We start from the raw sequence: 8,616 nt of genomic DNA, 5'->3' as shown, positions 1-8,616 counted from the left end.
AATTTTGTAGGCATGCCACGTTTGGAATATGTAAAACAAATTGTTAGGGATGTAGGATGTAGAGGGTATACTGAAATGAAACGACTAGCACTATATAGGGAATCTTGGAGAGCTGCATCAAACCAGTCAAATGTCTGAAGACAAAAAAAAAATAGATGTCATCAAAAATTTAATAAAATACTCATCTCAATAAGACACACATTTGCCAACTACAAGAGTAGCTTATAATTACTAAAATCGTCAATATTTCGTTGACAATTAAACTGTCAACCAAATGATGACTATTTTATTAAATCGTAAATTTTATTTTATTTAATGCAACTTCATTATTAACTGAAATTTGTTTTACAAAATCTGAAAAATAAACCTTTAATTATCCAAGTTAGAAAAGAGTGTGGTAATTAATGTTAATGAAAAGAGTGTAGTTAATGTTAATGAAAAGAGTGTGGTAATTAATGTTAATTTTTTTTTGCAAGATTATTAACAAACTCTAAAATATGGTTAGGAAAGGGAAAATATTCTTCAGTTTGTACTGCTAAGTCCTACAACGAGCACGCAATTTCAACATTACTCTATATTTTTGTTATCTGAATACCAATTCTGTTTTTAAGACAATGTATTGTAGTAGTACAAGTTTTATTCGCTAGAATTTGAAAATATAATTTGTTCACATATTTGAAATTTTTTAGGTCACTTTTAGGTTGACCTCGAATGACCATGAATACATATGGACAAATTAAGGTATGAATGTTTGCCTGCCTCCGTGGTGCGAATGGTAGAGTCTCTGTTTTTCATCCGGAGGACCTGGGTCTGAATCACGGTCCGGCACCGAATTTTTCATACGTTACATTATCATATCCCCCGCACTTCGAACTTATGCGGCGATATCATCAAGAACAAAAAAAACCGACTGATTTGCAATGTCAATTATCAGTGTTATAATAAATATCTATAAAATAACTGTAATGAAATGTAAATTACAACAGCTTTTTTCTCATTTTTCTTTAAATTCCGAATTTTTTAAATAGGCGCAAAAACGAAAGAAAAAATTATATAAAGTAAGTTGAATTAAAGAAGTCGTAATTTAAAGAATTTAAAAACTATTTTTTCCCATAATTTATAAACAGATTTTAAAATCGGTTTTATTTTTTAAGGAAGATTATTATTTTTTTTAGTTTAATATTTTTTTTTTTTTTAAATATGGACGAGATTAAAATAAATCAAGAATGAAAAACTAACTTTTACAAGAAAGATGAGCTACTTCATACAGAAAAGTTTTAGATATTTATCTAAAACTTTGTATATTTTTTTTAAGAGTATTTGCAAGCCCAAATCCACAAAATATCTCGTTTTGTATAATCTATCTAATGTATAGTCTACACTGGTATACTTACCATCGCAAATCAGCTGATCTCGAAGTCGAGAGTTCTAGGTTCAAATCCTAGTAAAGGTATAACTATTATACAGATTAAAATTCTAGATCGTGGATACTGATGTTTGGTGGTTGGGTTTCAATTAACCACACATCTCAGAAATGGTCGACCTGAAACTGTACAAGACACTGTACAGACTACACGGATTACAGACATAAGGCTGTAAACGAACCAGAATCTGCGGGCCAACCTGCCATTCTGGACGTACAGCCGATAGGTAGGGTGGGCGGTTAGAGTCAGATGGACATTCCCACGGGACGAGTATAAATTGCTTGATTGCGGATCCACCACGGGGGACAGGCAAACAAAAAAACAAAGGACTCCACTCAAACATATCGTTCTCATTCATCCTCAGAAGTAATTCCTGAACGATAATTCACGGAGGCGAAACAGGAACAAGAAAAAATTATCTATTACAACCCATTGGGTTGGTCTAGTGGTGAACAAGTCTTCGAAAATCAGCTGATTTCGAAGTGGAGAGTTCCAACGTTCAAATCCTAGTAAAGGCAGTTACTTTTTTACGGATTGGAATACTAGATCGTTGTTCTTTGGTGGTTTTTTTCCTGTTTAGCCTCCGGTAACTACCGTTTTAGATAATACTTCAGAGGATGAATGAGGATGATATGTATGAGTGTAAATGAAGTGTAGTCTTGTACATTGTCAGTTCGACTATTCCTGAGATGTGTGGTTAATTAAAACCCAACCACCAAAGAACACCGGTATCCGCGATCTAGTATTCAAATTCGTATAAAAGTAACTGCCTTTACTAGGAATTAAACGCTGGAACTCTCGACTTCCAAATCAGCTGATTTGGGAAGACGCGTCCACCACTAGATTAACCCGGTGGGTTGTTCTTTGGTGGTAGGGTTTCAATTAACCACACATCTCAGAAATACTCGACCTGAGACTGTACAAGATTATATTCATATATATCATCCTCATTTATCCTCTGAGGTGATTCCTGACGGTGATTCCCGGAGGCTAAACAGGAAAAAAAGATTATCTATAATACCGGCCTCCATGACACCAGTGATTGCGTCTCGGCCTTTCGTCCGGAGGATCGGGTTCAAATCCGGTCAGGCATGACATTTTCACACAAATCATTCATCTCAGCCTGTGAAGCAATATCTAACGGTAGTTCCGGAGGTTAAATAGAAAAAAATCCATTACAATTGTTTTGAACATTACTAAAAAATGAATTATGCCGCTTATCAGAAAACCAGGATGACTGTTACCCGGAAAATTAGAAACCTGCTCTATAATGTTATAAACCTGCTATAATGTTAAACCTGCTCTAATTATTGTTATTTAGATTCCTACATTAATTTATTTCAAGTTGTATAAGATTACAGACATTTTTATTTTAATACTGAAACCAGGCACCAATAGAATTTTTCCGAATTGTATGCAGAGTATTAAATAATATTGTTTTTTTTTTTTTTTTTTATTGATATTACGGTAATAAACATTTCATTAATTTTTAAATATAAAAATTACGATTGGAACAAATTATAATTTATTAGTAATTTATTTTCATTTTTTGAAAAAAAAAAGTTATAGCAATAAAAAAATTTTGTGAAACTGAAGAATTAAATTCTACAGGCTTTATAATGAATCGTTAATGTCCTAATAATTAGAATGAAAAATATTGCCCGTCATAACACGCACAAAAGCAAACCTGTGTTGTAGTAATAATTGCACATCGTACACAAATTTATTTTAAAAAATGAATCATGAATTGTTTTAACTTGTCTTCTTTACGGTTAAAATTATTTATTGTTTTCAATCGCCGGCTTCAAATTAAGAATATTATCTACTATAAAACTTTTATAAATTATAAATATATAATATTCTTATATATAAAATATAAAATCTTATTATAAATTATAAATATTCTTATATTTATGAATATTCTTTGTTTAAATTATTAGTGCTTGTCCACTGAATTCATGTAACAGTTGAAGAGGCAGCAGCACTGACGCATACCCGGGAGTGCGCGTTGATCAACTGTACTGTAGTTATGTCTGCGGTATTATCACAGAAAGAGAGGAACGATTCTATAGATCTACATCTTGCAATTGAATGATTCCTTTGAAGTGTGCCGTTCATCTTCCTTCGTACAAAATGCCGAATAGATTCGTCAAAGGATACTAGAAATTTATACTTTCAGCATTATTTTTTAGGTTTTTTGTAGTATGTTATTTTCAGTAATATCTTTATTGTACATGTTTGCACTATATATACTATGACTTCATAATGTAATTTAATTGTCGGGTCATTTTATTATCTTACAAATTGTACATAGAAGTGAAAATATTTTTTGTGTCTGATCACAAAATAGTTCAGTGTAGTTTTTTTCACACAACTTCTGTCTCCTTATAATCATAAGTAATATTTTACAAAAACTATGATTTTTATAGTTGGAGTTGTTAATTACTTCTAGCGCATTCGACGTCATTATACCTCCACAGTACTTAACAACCCAAAGAGATAGATTATACAAAAGTTCTGAAGGTATTTAGCCCTTAGGGTAGCTCTGGTATTTAGATAAAGTGTTAAGGTATATTTTTTACACTAGTTATGTCAGTAAAATATTAACTTAACGAGAAAATGTTTAAATCTCTTATAACATTTTTTTGTCACTGTAGAGAGAAAGATACCTGAAAACAGCTTTTGTGTAATAATGTACAAGCAGATAGAAAATACGCGGGAAATATATATATATTTCCCGCGTAAAGGCATTGACATCGGTATTAGCCGATGTGCTACTACAGAGACGTGATCGCTATAATAAAGAGTTGATAAACACACAACAATAGTAGATATAAAAAATTTTCAAGGAAAGTATTTTTTTAACTGTAAATAAAACTGAAGAAAGCACAAACAGATTTTTGGATTATTATAATTACCAAATTTAAAGTACAAATTTATTTTTTTATTAACTTTTTCCTTTTTTCCTGTTTAGCCTCCGGGAATCATCGTCTCGTATTACTTCACAGGATGAATAAGGATATGTATGAGTGTAAATGAAGTGTAGTCTTGTACAGTTTCAGGTCGAACATTTCTGAGATGTGTGGTTAATTGAAACACAACACCGGTATCCACGATCTAGTATTCAAATCCGTATAAAAGTAACTTCCTTTATTAGGACTTGAACGCTGGAACTCTCGACTTTGAAATCAGCTGATTTGCGAAGGCGCGTTCACCACTAGACCAACCCGGTGGGTTATTCTTTTATTACCCAGAATTTTTAAAATTATTTTATAAAATGAAATATACTCTCACAGTTCTCAAAAATAAGCCTAAACATTTTCTTTATAATTTAACTTAACTTATAATTTAACTTAAACTTTTTATAACATATATATATATATATATATATATATATATATATATATATAACATATATGTTATATATATATATATATATCCTTTAACATTTATTGTAATTGCAGGACGACTCGATAATTTTTCCAGATGAAATTTATAAAGAAACTAGAGGGCAAAGGATAATGAAAGCAACCGGGAAGATTTAGCTAAAGACAAGGCAATCATTGAATACCGGAAGCTACCGCTTTGTTGTTAGTCAACCAAATGTTTAAATAAACGTAAAAGAGAATTTACTATTAAAGGCATACTGGTACGTATATAACTGGTTTATTTAATTAAACGAATAGCTTGTACATTTTTTATTAATTTATTTATAATTATTTAAATGATTCTGTACAAAATTACTATAACAGATTATTCAAAGAAAAAAAAAAACGGCGTAAAATACATTAAAGCAACACTCTGGAATAAAAAAAATCTGATGTGAACACCACTTGACTTCCTTGTACGCCTATTAAATTATACATACACATTTTTTTTTTTAATTAAGAGTATAAAATTCTATTTCATTAATAACTTCTGATATTTTTTCATATATATATATTTTTTTTATTGTTATTGAATTGATTTTAACCGATGTGCCTTCCTCTTGTACGATCCAAATATTTCATTAATTAAACTTTTATTTTACTATAACTCTAGAATCAATGCAAATAAGTACAACTTATGAAATATCAATGAAAAGCTTTCAATGAGAGCTTATTACTGCAGTTAACAAAAAAGCTTTTTTAGACACTTTTGGTTCAGTCGATTGCAATCAAAAGGAAAGGTGCACAACTAGGTGTTATAACACTTCTAAATCTAAAATTTCAACATACTGTGACTAATCGTTTTTCATTTATGCGAGATATATACATACGTACAGATGTCACGGCGAAACTAGTCAAAATGGATATTTTAGGGTTAGTTAAAATGGATATTTCCATTGAAATCTGAAAACCGAAATTTTTCGTGATCATAATATTTCCTTTACTTCGTACAAGGAAATAAAAAATAAAACGCCACCAATTTTATGAAAATAAATATTTTTTACAATACGCCTAATAACTTTATAATTACCAGATAGATAATATATATATATATATATATATATATATATATATATATCGAATTAAAAAAATTCGATTTTTCATTATATAAGTCAAAGAATATAATTAAAATTTACAAAAATATAGAAATTAAGTTAGCAATAAAGTTAGTTTTTTTTAAGAAAAGGTGGTTTACTTAGGGTCTACAAAAAAACTTTTAGTTTTAATTTTTTCTAAAAAATGTTAATTGAAATAAGTCAAAAATACTCTGAATTGTAAGATTTTAAAATAACATATTGTAAATAATGTATAAATAAAAAAATATAGTAAACTACTTTTGCAGAGCAGGAAAAGCTTGGGTCAAAAAAGACCCCATCATGTCTGATGTGTAATTCTTTTTCACCATGCCAGTTAAGAGTTAAACTGTGGCCGGTTATGCAGGACAAGAGAGAGCATAGACAACTTACTCGATAAAAAATCAGAGTGCACGGACAGAACAAAAGGTTAAGTATTTTATAGAAATATTTAAAAAAAAGAAATATTAGTGTATAGAAAATATTTTTCAGAACATTTTGGTGTTTTTATATTTCAAATAGGCTTAAGGAGTGACTAGATATAAAATTTAATAGTTTTTAAAAGAAATATAATGTTTAACACTTACCACATTGACAATAGAGAGTTGGCTTGTTGTGTCTGTGAGGTTACCAGTACAACTGCTGCTATTGGCGCAGAGCGGACATGTGATCCGACGGTTAGAGGCGGGACCAACAACTCTTTCCCGCTAAATAAAGAATCCTTTTTTTACTGCTAAATATTAACTAACAAGTATACACCTGACCACAACGAGACACGTACTAACCAATCGTGATTTTCCGCGTGTAATCGGTACACTTCGGTGTCTGTTTCTGAGCACATTATTACTTATTGTTGTAAGGAATGACGTCATTCGGACTACTGGTGTTTTACGCACTAAGCTAAGGGGGAGGACACACACACACACACACACACAGACAGACAGACAGACACGTACAAATGCTCTTCAGCAGGGTAGGATGTATCATAAAATTAAAAACATATATTTTTACATAACAATGTAAAACAAAAAGAACTCTATTGGTTATTAACTTGAACGACGTAGCAGCAAAAGATACAATTTACTGTCGGATTTTTTTTTTTTACTTTTTATTAGTTGCTATTTTCAGTTAACTTTAATTTTTTTTTTCTTCTTGGCGTAAACTACTTTTTTTGTTTTCATTTTTTTTTTTTTATAAACTGAAATGCAATTAATGTTTATAACAGTTATTATTTACACAAGTGATGAAAAGTTAGGCTGAAATTAAATGGAATTCGATAGATAGCGGTACTTGTAATATAATAACTTAAAAGTTTTCCTTCCTAACAATTCTATATATCTCTTTCTCTCCCCCTCCACAACAAAATATAGCCCGAGTAAGCGACCGGAATGGTCCTCTGTTACTGAAACTTTCCGATTTACTCTATCTGAGATATTTCCCACGATTATAGGCTAACAGCTTTAGGCTACATTTCTGCAATATTTCCCATTCCTATTCCTTATTCTCTCTTTTTCTTGCTCTGACACAAACACACACACAAATGCCTTCAGCTGTTTAAAAACTTTCTCTCTCATATTATCAATAAATCTTTTTTTACGAAAGGTCAAGATATACTGCTTACTGATTATTTATCTGTATAAATCGTTGTACTTATGTTGAGCAATTAACGATTCTAAAGTGAAAATAAGTTACAAATAAGAATACGTTATAAAATCATTTAATAAAAAGTTACTTTTTTCATCTTTTTATTAATTTAATGATATTTTATATTAAATTATCATGGATTACATATTCTTAATCAAGCAGCCTTGAAGTTGAAAAAAAGTTTATTTAATTCAATGATTCTCTTAAATACGTGCATACCGTATTTAATGTGGGGTTACTAGCGGTGATTGTCGGAACTAACGTAATTTCACAACTTACGTAGAACAAATAACAAATATCACTTGTACGACTGGCAGATGGTGTAGCCGCGAGACTAAACGCACCAAGTACCAAGTCAACCGAGCGATCGAGTTCGAGACCCAGCTAGATTTATTACTTTACACTTTAAATATTATTAATTTATTTAATTCTACCGTTCACCTGTGACGTCACAACATAACAGTAGTTTAGAGCATTTTCTGGAGTACGATTTTCCAAAATTTTTTTGTTGCAAATATTGTTAATTTCTAACAAATGTCCCTAAGAAAAATATAACCTTAATTATGCGTAATGTCGAGATACTGAGGGTGACCTTGCTTTACGGCCTCACTCCCTAGACGTTTTAAGTTGAAAATTTAATGGCATCAAAACCCCATATATAGACGTAATCTGACCAAGTTTGGATTAAAATCGGTCCAGTAGTTCTGAAAATATAAGGTGATTTCTTTAAAAAACAAACGTGTTCTCTGAATCATATGTGTGTATTCGGTGTTGGCAGAGGTCAACACCGAATACATATAAGTACATAATGAACATTAACATCCGTAAAATTTCCATCTGGTTTTTTGGGTTCCTTAGGTGTCAAAACGTCAAGATCCGGTGAAAACTACATAAGCCCAAATTGGTTCGATTACAGTACTTTTTCTAGAGATATAGCCCTACTATAGCGCTATCTAGACGGGAAAGTGAAATAAATTAATAACTGAAAATTTTAATTCTGTTAACAGTTTTTGTTGTTTTGTTTTTTTTTCTTTAATAGGTCAAAAC

The sequence above is a fragment of the Lycorma delicatula genome, chromosome 11 (genome assembly GCF_047948215.1).
Source record: "Lycorma delicatula isolate Av1 chromosome 11, ASM4794821v1, whole genome shotgun sequence".
Taxonomy (NCBI): Eukaryota; Metazoa; Arthropoda; class Insecta; order Hemiptera; family Fulgoridae; genus Lycorma; species Lycorma delicatula.
The sequence above is the reverse complement of the archived record's forward strand: the minus strand, read 5'-3'. Positions refer to the sequence as shown.